At 40.5% G+C, this 14,829-nt stretch overlaps 2 pseudogenes; both read right to left on the reverse strand.

Moving 5' to 3' along the window:
- Nucleotides 1–14,829, reverse strand: part of LOC137253940 (prostatic acid phosphatase-like) — a 437,997-nt pseudogene that overhangs the window by 394,002 nt on the left and 29,166 nt on the right.
- LOC137253939 (lysosomal acid phosphatase-like) overlaps nucleotides 1–14,829 on the reverse strand; it is a 79,444-nt pseudogene that overhangs the window by 41,010 nt on the left and 23,605 nt on the right.

Genomic DNA, 14,829 nt, shown 5'->3' on the forward strand with positions numbered 1-14,829 from the left:
TGGTGGCTAGCAGCTCAAGCTCCTCACACTCACGCCTTTCTGCTTCTGCTTTTTTCTTCCTGAAAAGGCGTCTCGCTTCCCTTTTCAACTCACGATAGCGTTCATACACTCCTCTTGTCGCGATCGCTGTAGGCAGCGTCTTTTCTTTCGATTGCAACGCGGCATCCTTCATCGTACCAGTTGTCCTTTCATGGCCGCCGGTAACCAATTTTTTCCTCGGCGGCAGTACGAGGTGCTTTGGAGATATGCTCCCACTGCTCCTGTATTCCTTCAGTATGAGTTGTGCTGTCATAGAGCAGGTGTGAGAGTCGAGTTGCGAAATCATTGGCAGTCTGTTGTGATTGAAGCTTTCCGACGTCTACCTTGCCTTGTGTTTTTTGTTCCTTGGTTTTAGTCGCGTTGAGGCGGGTGCGTATTTTGGCTGCAACGAGATAATGGTCCGAGTCGATTTTAGGTCCTCGGATCGTGGAGGAATGCCGTCCATCTATCACAACGTGATCGATCTGATTGCGAGTAATTCGATCAGGAGACAGCCATGTAGCTTGATTTATCTTTTTTTCTTTAAATATTTTTCGTATTGTTATAACACAACGCCATCTACAGTTCATAATTATTGTCCATACGAATTAGTATTTGCCAAGAAACCCCAGGGTTACGAGTTTTTACGAGAAAATACGGTAAGCCCATTATACAATTATGAGGCTTACGAAAAGAAATTAAATACAGGTTACAAGTGGCGCAAGATAGAGCATAGAAATTAGTATAAGAGGCTAAGGAAAAACAAAAAATTAGTTATAATAGGAAAACACAATATAAAGAAATACATTTTTTTTCTAAATTTGAAAAATTGTATTTTGTTTTTGGAATAGTAAGTAGAAAAAGGAATAGAAGTAGCAAATTTGCCAGTCAAACAAACCACCGCTGTATAGCTAAACGGTTAGCGCAGCATGCCTAAAGCGTACTGATGATGAAGGCTTAGCACCCTTCGAAATGGATCTATCTGCGCAGCTATGGCAGGTTGTCTGAACAATTTTCTACTTACTATTCCAAAAACAAAATACAATTTTTCAAATTTAGAAAAATTAAAAAATAACAATAATTATCATTTGAAAAAAAATTATTGTTCTGGCCTTGAGCTCGAATCGAACCTTAAAAACAATAACTTTACATTAATTCCCTATAATGTAGAAAATAGAAACGTAGAAAACATAAATCAGAATAGTAATTATGCTCTAAGCAATAAAAATAAGAAAATCATAGTACATAAAAATAGGCTTAAGCTTATAGAATAAGAACACTTAAATTTTGTAAACACAAAGAAAATTTTTATCCCATGCAAAAGAAAAATAAAATAATAAAACAAACAACAATTCAAAATGACATAAATCATCTAATAGCCCAATTGAAAATTTAGTAAACAAAACGAAAACAAATGTTGTAATATAAGTAATTACCTAAACCAAAGAAAAACAAGTAAGGAAGGCTAAGTTGGGGTGTAACCGAACATTACAAACTCAGTTGAGAGCTATGGAGACAAAATAAGGGAAAATCACCATGTAGGAAAATGAACCTAGGGTAACCCTGGAATGTGTTTGTATGACATGTGTATCAAATGGATGGTATTAAAGAGTATTTTAAGAGGGCCATGGTTCTATAGGTGGACGCCATTTAGGGATATCGCCATAAAGGTGGAACAGGGCTGACTCTAGAATGCGTTGGTACAATATGGGTATCAAACGAAAGGTGATAATGAGCATTTTAAAAGGGAATGGGCCTTAGTTCAACAGGTGGACGTCTTTTCGAGATGTCGCCATAAAGGTGGACCAGGGGTGACCCTAGAATTTATTTGTACGATATGGGTATCAAATGAAAGGTGTTAATGAGTATTTTAAAAGGGCGTGGGCCTTAGTTCAATAGGTGGACGCCTTTTCGAGATGTCGCCATAAAGGCGGACCAGGGGTGACTCCAGAATTTGTTTGTACGATATGAGTATCAAATGAAAGGTGTTAATGAGTATTTTAAAAAGGAGTGGGCCTTAGTTCTATAGGCGGACGGCTTTTGGAGATATCGCCATAAAGGTGGACCAGGGGTGACTCTAGAATTTGTTTGTACGATATGGGTATCAAATGAAAAGTGTTAATGAGTATTTTAAAAGGGAGTGGGCTTTAGTTCTATATTCTTTTCGAGATATCGCCATAAAGGTGGACCAGGGGTCACCCTAGAATTTGTTTGTACGATATGGGTATCAAATGAAAGGTGGTAATGAGTATTTTAAAAGGGAGTGGACCTTAGTTCTATAGGTGGACGCCTTTTCAAGATATCGCCATAAAGGTGGACCAGGGGTGACTCTAGAATGTGTTTGTACAATATGGGTGTCAAACGAAAGGTGTTAATGAGTATTTTAAAAGGGAGTGGGCCTTAGTTCTATGGGTGGACGCCTTTTCGAGATATTGCCATAAAGGTGGACCAGGGGTGACTCTAGAATACGTTTATACAATATGGGTATCAAACGAAAGGTGTTAATGAGTATTTTAAAAGGGAGTGGGCCTTAGTTTTATGAGTGGACGCCTTTTCGAAATATCGATATAAAGGTGGACCAGGGTTGACTCTAGAATGCGTTTGTACATTATGGGTATCCAACGAAAGGTGATAATGAGTATTTTAAAAGGGAGTGGGCCTTAGTTCTATAGGTGGACGCCTTTTCGAGATATCGCCATAAAGGTTGACCAGGTGTGACCCTAGAATTTGTTTGTACGATATGGGTATCAAATGAAAGGTGTTAATGAGTATTTTAAAAGGGAGTGGGCCTTAGTTCTATAGGCGGACGGCTTTTGGAGATATCGCCATAAAGGTGGACCAGGGGTGACTCTAGAATTTGTTTGTACGATATGGGTATCAAATGAAAGGTGTTAATGAGTATTTTAAAAGGGAGTGGGCCTTAGTTCTTTAGGTGGAAGCCTTTTCGAGATATCGCCATAAAGGTGGACCAGGGGTCACTCTAGAATTTGTTTGTACGATATGGGTATCAAATGAAAGGTGGTAATGAGTATTTTAAAAGGGAGTGGGCCTTAGTTCTATAGGTGGAAGCCTTTTCGAGATATCGCCATAAAGGTGGACCAGGGGTCACTCTAGAATTTGTTTGTACGATATGGGTATCAAATGAAAGGTGGTAATGAGTATTTTAAAAGGGAGTGGGCCTTAGTTCTATAGGTGGACGCCTTTTCGAGATATCGCCATAAAGGTGGACCAGAGGTGACTCTAGAATGCGTTTGTACATTATAGGTATCAAACGAAAGGTGATAATGAGTATTTTAAAAGGGAGTGGGCCTTAGTTCTATAGGTGGACGCCTTTTCGATATATCGCCATAAAGGTGGACCAGGGGTGACTCTAGAATTTGTTTGTACGATATGGGTATCAAATGAAAGGTGGTAATGAGTATTTTAAAAGGGAGTGGGCCTTAGTTCTATAGGTGGACGCCTTTTCGAGATATCGCCGTAAAGGTGGACCAGGGGTGACTCTAGAATGCGTTTGTACATTATGGATATCAAACGAAAGGTGATAATGAGTATTTTAAAAGGGAGTGGGCCTTAGTTCTATAGGTGGACGCCTTTTCGATATATCGCCAGAAAGGTGGACCAGGGGTCACTCTAGAATTTGTTTGTACGATATGGGTATCAAATGAAAGGTGGTAATGAGTATTTTAAAAGGGAGTGGGCCTTAGTTCTATAGGTGGACGCCTTTTCGATATATCGCCATAAAGGTGGACTAGGGGTGACTCTAGAATGCGTTTGTACATTATGGGTATCAAACGAAAGGTGATAATGAGTATTTTAAAAGGGGGTGGGCCTTAGTTCTATAGGTGGACGCCTTTTCGATATATCGCCATAAAGGTGGACCAGGGGTGACTCTATAATGTGTTTGTACAATATGGGTGTCAAATTAAAGTTATTAATAAGAATTTTAAAAGGGAGTGGTGGTAGTTGTATATGTGAAAGTGTTTTCGAGATTTCGAACAAAATGTGGACCAGGGTGACCCAGAACATCATCTGTCGGGTACCGCTAATTTATTTATATATGTAATACCACGAACAGTATTCCTGTCATGATTCCAAGGGCTTTTGATTTCGCCCTGCAGAACCTTTTCATTTTCTTCTACTTAATATGGTAGGTGTCACACCCATTTTACAAAGCTTTTTTCTAAAGTTATATTTTGCGTCTATAAAACAATCGAATTACCATGTTTCATCCCTTTTTTCGTATTTGGTATAGAATTATGGCATTTTTTTCATTTTTCGTAATTTTCGATATCGAAAAAGTGGGCGTGGTCATAGTCGGATTTCGGCCATTTTTATACCAATACAAAGTGAGTTCAGATAATTATGTGAACTGAGTTTAGTAAAGATATGTCGATTTTTGCTCAAGTTATCGTGTTAGCGGCCGAGCGGAAGGACATAGGACCGACTGTGTATAAAAACTGGGCGTGGCTTCAACCGATTTCGCCCTTTTTCACAGAAATAAGTTACTGTCCCAGAATCTAAGCCCCTACCAAATTTCACAAGGATTGGTGAATTTTTGTTCGACTTCTGGCATTAAAAGTATCCTAGACAAATCAAATGAAAAAGGGCGGAGCCACGCCCATTTTGAAATTTTCTTCTATTTTTGTATTTTGTTGCACCATATCATTACTGGAATGATATAATGTTGACATAATTTACTTATATACTGTAAAGATATAAAATTTTTTTGTAAAAATTTCACTTAAAAAATCGTTCTCCGATTTCGCTAATTTTTATTAGGCATATATACAGTAATAGAGGTAACGTTCCTGCCAAATTTCATCATGATATCTTCAACGACTGCCAAATTACAGCTTACAAAACTTCTAAATTACCTTCTTTTAAAACTGGGCGGTGCCCCGCCCATTGTCCAAAATTTTGCTAGTTTTCTATTCTGCGTCATAAGTTCAACCCACCTACCAAGTTTCGTCGCTTTATTCGTCTTTGGTAATGAAGTATCGCATTTTTTCGATTTTTCGAAATTTTCGATATCGAAAAAGTGGGCGTGGTTATAGTCCGATATCGTTCATTTTAAATAGGTCCACCCCTGTTGAAACTGCAAGTTTCCTTGGACTCCCGTTAGAGAATATTGATGACAATTTTTGATCGGTCGCACCTATTGGATGGGGCGAAACACTGCTACAAAAATAACAACAACATGGTGTGAGGGTTTAGCCGAACTCCATTGCACCCGGCGGGATGTAGGTGGCCAAGAACTGCCAACCTCATAATCCAGGGTCTTATTGGATGATTTGAAGCCAGGGGGTATTTTCAGCTGCATTTGAACGAAGCGTTCTCGGAAAGTAATCACGGCCTTACCACGGCAAGGGGTGCTGTTGCCGCAATGGCGGATACAGACCTACCTGAATAAATATTGGGCGTGCTTAATTTGCCAGAAATTGAAATGCATTTTTTAGATTTCCGTAAAATTGAGATTGAATGAAATATTTCTTATCCTCTTTTGTCTGCTTGTCTAGCGAAAAAAGGTAAATAATAAATAAGTGAGTTTTGCTTTTTCCGCTTATTGCCGCAAATATGCCATGGTTTGTGAATAAAATAGTTGAAACATGGTGACCTTGCAAAACATAAAAAAATTCTTCATATCACCAACCAACTTCATTTTTTTTTATAAAAGTTCCGGAACACACCTAATATGTCGTTTCATTTATGCAATATGAGAGGCACTGATGACCTGATACGAAACTTTTATTCACTCTCAATTCGTTTCCAGGAATGGGGCTCGAAATCAGCTGTCTGTTCATTCAATTGTAAACAAAAGTTCATTCGTTGTAAACAAAAGTTCATTCGTTTCCAAGAATGGGGTCTGAAGTCAAATTATTCATCTCTTTTTTTCCTTTTTTGATTGCTGCAATAGATATAGATTCAAAATAACTCCACTTAGTTAAAGCCACAAGTGAAACTATCTTATCAGAAAGAACTAGCTTCTACCTTTGAGCTGTATAAAATCATTTCTTGATTGTTTTTTGTTCGAATTCTTTCAATTAGTTGAGCTAATTTGAGTGCTTAAAGATAAATTCGATACGTTTATTTGTAATTATGTCAAAATGGTGTTCTGAAGTTAATCATTAATTTATATTACTGACTTCCATGGCAAAAATGGATTTTGAGCTTTCGGCCATGATCGCCCCCCCCCTCATCTGGAGACCTGTATCCGCCCCTGTGTTGCGGCGGATAGTTTTTGTCCCCATTTTTAACATTCTGACGCTGAGCCTGTTACGTAATATAGTCACAATATCTTTGTATACATATATGCAAATTAACATAAGTTTTATAGCGGGTGGGACAAAAAATAGGCGCAGTCCATTAGTGAAGCTACATATGAGAAATTAGCTTTTTTTATTTAAATACCTTTAGATAAGCGAACATTTGAGAAACCAAATTTCGTAAGAGCAATTAATTTTTCTTAATAAGATACTTTGCTAAAATCCAAACTATAAGTGTCACGGTTGCGACAGCAGTTGTCAAGGGTGGCACGTGTTCAAAGTAAAAGCATTAAATGAACATGTTAATAGAAAATAATGTATTCCAAACGTTCAGAATATGGTTCACGTTATAGAATCAGTTCATGGACTAAAGAAATTTGAGTTACTGAAAATTCTAAAGAATTTTACTTTCTAGAGCTTTGACTCAGATTCAAGGGTGTAACGACAGCCTGTCTCCATACTGGCTTGAATGAGTGGCAGCGTGTATCTGTGGCTATGTGTGTTGTGTCTAGAGTTTCGTGCCTCAGCCGCAAGTTTAGCACTATGCTAACAACATCGCCTAATGACAACATTGTGCCTATAACGAAGACAATGTTGCGGCGTAAGTAAATAGTCGCTTGGGCATCACTTAGTGTATTGGCAGGAACAATGTTGCAAAAGTGTAGCAACAATGCGGTCAAGGCACGAACCAAAAGTATCTGTGTAGGTGTTGGTTTGCCGGAGCGGGAAATGGATGATTGTATGAACGTATAGATCAGTGGTCGCCAAATTTGAAACTTTAGCTGTGTTGGTAAGAGTAAAATCATTATCTTAGTAGTTTGTAAAAAAGCAGTGAGGTAGAACGTATGCACGCATGTCTTCTAACACTCAAAAAATAATTCTCAATTATGCCTCACAAATACTATTTTATTGCTTGGGTCTAGGAAAAAATTTAAACAAAATATATTGCTCATATTTAACCATAAAAACATTTTGCGCATGGGCGTTTGTTTGCAAAATATCTGTTAGGGAACACGTAAATAAATATTAGCCTCCTCTGATGTTGCTACTCTGCTTGTTCAGCAAATACTAAACGAAAGAGAATAATGACGTGTGTCAAGTGAGTAAAAATAATTATTTCAATAGCTGACGACCACTGGTGCAGATGAAAAATACGGGAAAGCCGAAAAGAAAGTTCTGCATGCAAGAGTAAAATATTTCCGTTTGTGGGTAATGTTCTTCACCACGGCAGTGGGTTAGGCTAGGTTAGGTTGAAATGGCCGATCCATGAGGCCCTGACATACACTAAATGAGTCCGTAGTGTTACCAAAAGTTTATTTTAACGACGAAACTGAAAAAATCCACGAAAGACCAGGACCTATGTTATAAAATAAGCTTTCTAGGAATTAATCTGCTGCTAGATGTGGCAGCTGTATTACTCCTAATAGCTGGAGTCTTAGACTGGCAAGCATAACACGTGCTTGATAGATTCCAGCTCCAACCAACACTTCCGCTGCAGTGTGGCAGCTAGTAGGAACTGTTTATTTCCGTATCAGCGCAGTATACCGCAGAGCCTACTCCTTCCACTACTTTGGAACCATCTGTGTACACATGTATCGCCTCGTCCGCCATTTGAGCACCCTTGCGCCGCCAATCCACCTCTATTGTGGCTTTAACATCTACCTCGAAGCGCAGATAGGGAATCAGGCAGTCTGTTCGTCCTGTAATTGGTGACGCTATACTACGTTATATTACACTGAGCTTGGTTGCTGTTGTTTACGCTATGTTCTTTGCTACCAGGTATAAAGGTGGAATGTGAGAATGGCATACAGTGCAGCCCTCGGGGTTGTTTTCAGGGCTCCCGTAAAGCTAAGGATTGATAGTCTGCATACCCCCTCTAATTTTTTGTGTGCCTTTCCACCAGACAAGAACTCCATAGTATAGAAGAGGGCTTAGAATCGCTGTAAAAACCCAATGAGAAAGAAAGGGTGATAAACCGCACGTACACCCCAGCATTCTTTTACATGCATAAAGTGCCTTTGAGGCCTTCTTCACTCTCTCTTCCACGTTGAGCTTCCATGACAGTTTACTGTTTAGGATGATTCCTAGCTATTTTGTGCAAGGTTTCTCCTGTAGGGTTACCCCTCCTAACTTAGGCCTGGTCCAATTTTCTTTGTAAACAATACCATATCCGTCTTCTCCGCATTGACTGTCAACCCGACATTAGATGCCCATGTATGAATATACCGAAGCGCCGGATTCATCAAAGAGCTAATCGTTGGAAGTCACTTTCCACTTATGACAACTGCAGTGTCATCTGCGTAAGCCGTAAGTTTTACGTGTCCCTCATCGAATCGCCTGAGCAGTTGATTGATTACCAGCGTCCGCAGTAGAGGTGATAGCACCCATCCCTTTCGTGGCCTCATAAAATCCCGATTGTAAGGTAATCTTCCTGCAATTTAACATGCAGCCGATCCATCTGATTAAGGCTGGATAAAAACCATCCATAATCGCCCATTTAGAAACATTGTTCAAGTCCCAGTAATGCCTAAAATGACTCCCCGAGCATACTTCTTATATTCCAGGGCTTCCTCTATGCTTTATACCACCCTATGCAATGCGGTGTCTACCGAATTGCCTTTGGTGTACGCATGTTGTGTTTTGGAGCGCAGCTTTTCATCCACGTTGGACTTTATGTACACATCTACCAGCCTCTCAAAGATTTTGAGCAGAAATAATGTTAAGCTTATGAGTCTTTAGTCTTTGGGATACACGTGACCGCTCTTCCGCACCTTTAGTATGAAAGATGCACGAGCAGTTCTCAAAGAGTACGGTACATGATTCAGTGTTATGCACCGATCGAATTATATTTTAAGTCATTCCACGACTGCTCTACTTGAAACTTGTAGCACGGCTGGAAATATACTACCCGGTTCCGGCATTTTAAGCTTAGAAAACGTTCATTAGATCTTGGTATCGGTCACCAAGCCCGGCACTACCCACTCCGTGATCGAAGTGTGAGTGCTTTCTGCTGGCTCTTCTAAATTATCTCCCGATGGGAAATATGTATCAAAAAGCACCTCAACGGACACCTCATTATTTCGTGACCATTCCCCGTTCTATTTCTTTATTAGTTCCTAGGCCATGTTTACCCTTACTAGGACTGTTTTCGCTGGAGCATTCTATGTCCGCACAGAAACTTTTCCATGAGATTTTCTTTGCCCTGGAAATTTCACGCTTTTAGATCCTTGTACTCGTTCTGACACGCTTCGCTTTCCGCGGTCTTTGCTAGCTTAAACATTGTTTTTACCTGTCTTCTTAGAAGAGTCAGTTCATTGCTCCACCATTGCGGCTTTGCCTTTCCTTTGAATCTTCTTACAGGGCAAGTTCTGTTATACGCAGTCATAAACGTCCTTGTTAGGAATTGATTAGACTCCTCCAGTTCTCCCACATGAAGAAGCAGCTTAAGATAAATATTTGGTTGTTTGTATCGGACAGGGGAAAATTATGATGACCAGCACTGTCTAGTATTAGTGGTTTTTCACAATGCAAAACTTACAAACATTATTAAAGAGTCGGATAATTGTCCAAATGGTGGAAATAATAGGGTAATAAATAACACTAACTGTGCTGAGGACATAAAACGATAACCTATAGGTAATACTCCGAGGAAGCAATATTACTTAGTGGAAAGAGTAGATCAGTCCAATATTCATGAGAAGATGAAACCGAATACTGTAGAAATGGTGTGCAAGAATGGTGATTCGTTTCCATCTGTTGGACAATGGACTGGCTGTCAGCATTTGAATCGAGAAATGTGCTTTAACGGCAACGACAGCACAGTCATCGTGAGACGGGAAAGGACCCGCAAATGAGGAACAGAAGAATGACAGATATCTCGATCATATTAGGGAATGTACTACAGGAATGATATGGACGTTTGAAAGAAAAATTACGTGAGAATATTCGAAGGGTATATAAACGGCGATGAAACGGAGCATGTTTATTATGGATTATGTATTATCCTGATTTTAAAAGTAGGGATTGTAAGGTCTACCTCTGGAATGTGCATACTGTTAATTTATTTATTTAATCAACAAACAAGGTGTTTACAGACTGTTAGTATACAAAATTTCAAGTTTACATAGCTTATATAAAAAGTATAGTTACTTTATGACAAGTGTCTAATAATAAGGTTCTTAAATGTAAATTTACTACAACTAAAATCAAACGTCAAGGAATAGGAATAAGCATTAAATTGAGAAAGTGTCCTCCTAAGGTGACCATTCATTGCATAAACCGTTCTAGCAACACCCATATAAAAAAATCGTTACAACGTAGGATACGATAGGGTACGTTAAAACAAATTTTCATGAGGAGGTAAGAACAGCCAATTGAACCCGAAACGATATCAAAGACAACGCACATTGACGACCGAGTTCGCCTGGAGTCTAGTGACATAAGATTTATCAGTAAACAGCGAGAGTGATATGATGGTACAGGGTCTACAAAGTTCATCGACCGCAACGCAAATCGCACAAAAGCTCTCTGAACAGACTCCAACCTCTTGACATAAACAGCATGAAAAGGTCTCCAAACAAATACCGCATACTCCAACCTCGATATCACTAATTATGTGTACAATAGTTTGAGAGAGACTTTGCCGGTGCTCGAAACATGGTCATATCCAGCACGAGGTTCATACATAAAAAGATACATCAAGCTACATGGCTGTCTCCTGATCGGAATACTCGCAATCCGATCGATCAGGTTGTGATAGACGGACGGCATGCCTCCAGTGTTTTAGATGTGCGCACGAACCGAGGACCTAACATCGACTCGGATCATTATCTCGTTGCAGCCAAAATACGCACCCGCCTCAACGCGGCTAAAACCAAGGAACAAAAAACACAAGGAAAGCTTGACGTCGAAAAGCTTCAATCACAACAGACTGCCAATGATTTTGCAACTCGACTCTCACACCTGCTCTCTGAGAGCACAAATCATACTGAAGGAATACAGGAGCAGTGGGAGCATATTTCCAAAGCACTTCGTACCGCCGCCGAGGAAAAAAATTGGTTACCGGCGACCACGAAAAAACAACTGGTACGATGAAGAATGCCGCGTTGCAACTTAAAGAAAAGACGCTGCCTACAAGCGAGCGCGACAAGAGGAGTGTGTGAGCGCTATCGGGAGTTGAAAAAGGAAGCGGGAAGAAAAAAGCAGAAGCAGAAAGGCGTGAGTGCGAGGAGCTTGATCTGCTAGCCACCAGGAATAACGGCCGAAAATTTTACCAAAAAATACGGCGACAGACGGAAGGTTTTAAGACCGGGGCAAACTCCTGTAGGAACGAAAACGGCGACCTTGTAACTGATGTCCAGAGAGTGCTTAGATTATGGAGGGAACACTTCTCTGTTCTCCTAAATGGAGGCAGCAATTCACCGCGCAGAGATGAAGAACGCGATCCCGCAATAGATGATGATCGAATATATGTCCCCCCGTCCGATTATGACGAAGTTAGAATAGAAATAACCAGATTGGAAAACAAAAAGGCCGTGGGCGCTGATGGATTGCCTGCGTAGCTATTCAAGTACGGCGGCGAGGAGTTGGTAAGGCGCATGCAGCAGCTTCTTAGCAAAATATGTGCGGAAGAGTGCATGCCTGATGGTTGGAATCTAAGTGTTCTTTGCACAGTCCACAAGAAGGGGATACTGCAAAATGCACCAACTATCGTGGAAAATTGAAGCCCACAGTGAACCGGCTGATTGGACCTTATCAGTGCAGCTTCACACCTGGTAAACCTACCATCGACCAGATTTTCACAATGCGCCAAATCTTGAAAAAAACCCGTGAAAAAAGAAACGACACACATCACCTCTTCGTCGACTTTAAAGCCGCCTTCGACAGCACGAAAAGGAGCAGCCTATATGCCACTATGTCTGAATTTGGTTTCCCCGCAAAACTTATAAGGCTGTGCAAAATGACGTTGAGCAACACCATCAGCTCAGTCAGAATTGGGAAGGACCTCTCCGAGCCGTTCGAAACTAAACGAGGTTTCAGACAGGGTGACCCCCTATCGTGCGATTTCTTTAATTTGATGCTGGAGAAAATTATACTAGCTGCAGAACTTAACCGCACTGGAACAATATACTATAAAAGCGTGGAATTACTGGCATATGCTGATGACATTGATATCATCGGCCTAAACACCCGCGCTGTTAGTTCTGCTTACTCTAAACTGGAAAAAGAAGCGGTAAAGATGGGTTTGATGGTGAACGAGGACAAAACGAAGTACCTGCTGTCATTGAGCAAAGAGTCAGAGCATATGCGCCTTGGCAACCACGCTGCTGTTGGCAGCCATAATTTCGAAATAGTAAAAGACTTCGTTTATTTGGGAACCAGCATCAACACTAGCAACAACATCAGCACTGAAATCCAGCGAAGAATCAATCTCGCCAATAAATGCTACTTTGGACTAGGTAGGCAATTGAAAAGTAAAGTCCTCTCTCGGCGAACGGAAATCATACTCTACAACTCACTTATCGTACCCGTCCTGCTATATGGGGCAGAAGCATGGACCATGACAACAGCAGATGAAGCGGCTTTGGGAGTATTCGAGAGAAAAGTTCTTCGAAAGATTTATGGACCTCTACGTATTCGCAATGGCGAGTACCGAAGAAGATTTAATGATGAGCTGTACGAGCTGTACGCAGACATCAACATTGTCCAGCGAATTAAAATGCAGCGGCTGCGCTGGCTAGGCCATGTTATGCGAATGAAAGATGATGCTCCGGCCAAGAAAGTGTTTCTATCGAAACCCGTCTATGGAAGCAGAGGTAGAGAGCGGCCCCCACTCCGTTGGAAGGACCAGGTGGAAAACGATTTAAACTCCCTTGGTGTGACCAATTGGCGCCGGTTGGCGGGGCAAAGGACGAACTGGCGCGCCTTGTTGGACGATCATAACCGTTTAGACAGTTAAACGCCAATTAAGTAAGTAAGTAAGTATAGTTTGAGAGTATAAGGATCTGAAAATGATGAGCAGGAATGGCGGATCAAAGCCAATATCGCGCACGCTTTAGAAACTATAAAGCTTATGTGAGTAGTAGAGGTAATCCTGGTACCGAAATACACACCGAAATCTTTAATTTCAGTTAACCTTTTTAATTGAACGTCTGAGGTACTATACGATGTAGGAACTAAACCTTTAGCCTAAGTGGTAAAATTGCGCTTACCATTATTCAGGAATAGAAGATTACGGACATATTTATAAGTTTCTAAGCTCACTTTGTAAGATTAAAGGATCATCCAAGCACTTAACTTCATGGTAAACTTTTAAGTCATCCGCGTAAAGAAGAAACTTACACCTTGAAAAGCAAGGTTCGATAATAAATATGACATATAGTAGCGGACCCAAAACGCTGCCCTGGGGGACACCAGAAGTTGCCGGGAATGGATAAGACGACACATTATCTTGCCGAACGGCACGACTTCTGTTCACTAAGTAAGAAGAGATCCACTTCAAAAACTCAGAGTGAAGCCCAAGCATTCAAGTTTTGCCAGTAGTATTCGATGCGATACCCTATCGCAGAAATCGGAAATAGACCGCTTCAATTTGGTAGCCCTTTTGAAAGGAATCCAAACAGTCTTCCGTAAAAATAGCCAAATTAGTTATGGCAGATCTACCCGCAACGAACCCGTGCTGCTGAGGACATAGTAGATGTTTCACGGAGAAGTAAATTTTATTCTTACTTATGCACTCAAATAGATTTGACATAGTGGTAAGTTTGGATATCGGCCTACAATTTTCGATATCATTTTTGTTACCACCCTTAAGGATAGGCGTAATAAAAGTCAATTTCCATGCCTCCGGCAGATAGTGACATATTAAATATGTGCCTTAAAGGAACAGTCAAAGATGAGCAACTTTTCAACAGGACAGCTGAGAGGCCATCTGCTTCAGTTATGGTTGAAATCTTTACATATGTCCAAATCAGTCAAGCATAGCTTCCCCAAAGTGATGGAAGTATCTACATTTGGCAGATATTCATTAATAATTTGGACCCTAGCAATTCTTATGAAAGCCAAAAGACATACATCACCGAAGTAGAAGACATATTTTAGACGGAGCAAGCTGCATTGTGACGTCTAATATGGGAGTGCAGATTAGTGAGGTCAAGTTAAAACGGGAAATTACCTCTCTTCATTTATTAGAGGTAGCCATAAAAGTCGCCATGGTGTGATGGTAGCTTGCTCCGCCTACCTCACCGAAGATCCTAGGCTCGTGCCGCTTGCAAAGCAACATCGAAATTTGAGAAACAAGTTTTTTAAATCATCTGCATTGATTTGGCAAGAAATTGCATTTCAGCCTTGAAAAGCTTCTCAGTGAAAACTCATCTGCCTTGCAGGTGCTGTTCGAAGTCGGCATAAAACGTGTAAGTCCCGTCTCGCCAAATTTTAGAAAAAACTAAAAGGCTATCGTGTATTACATTTTTTCCTTTCTATACATCAGTACGTGACATCCCCCCGAAACGGCCTACACGAACGCGTTTTCCCTACGAGCTGATATTTC

Source organism: Eurosta solidaginis, chromosome 5, assembly GCF_040869045.1.
Source record: "Eurosta solidaginis isolate ZX-2024a chromosome 5, ASM4086904v1, whole genome shotgun sequence".
Taxonomy (NCBI): domain Eukaryota; kingdom Metazoa; phylum Arthropoda; class Insecta; order Diptera; family Tephritidae; genus Eurosta; species Eurosta solidaginis.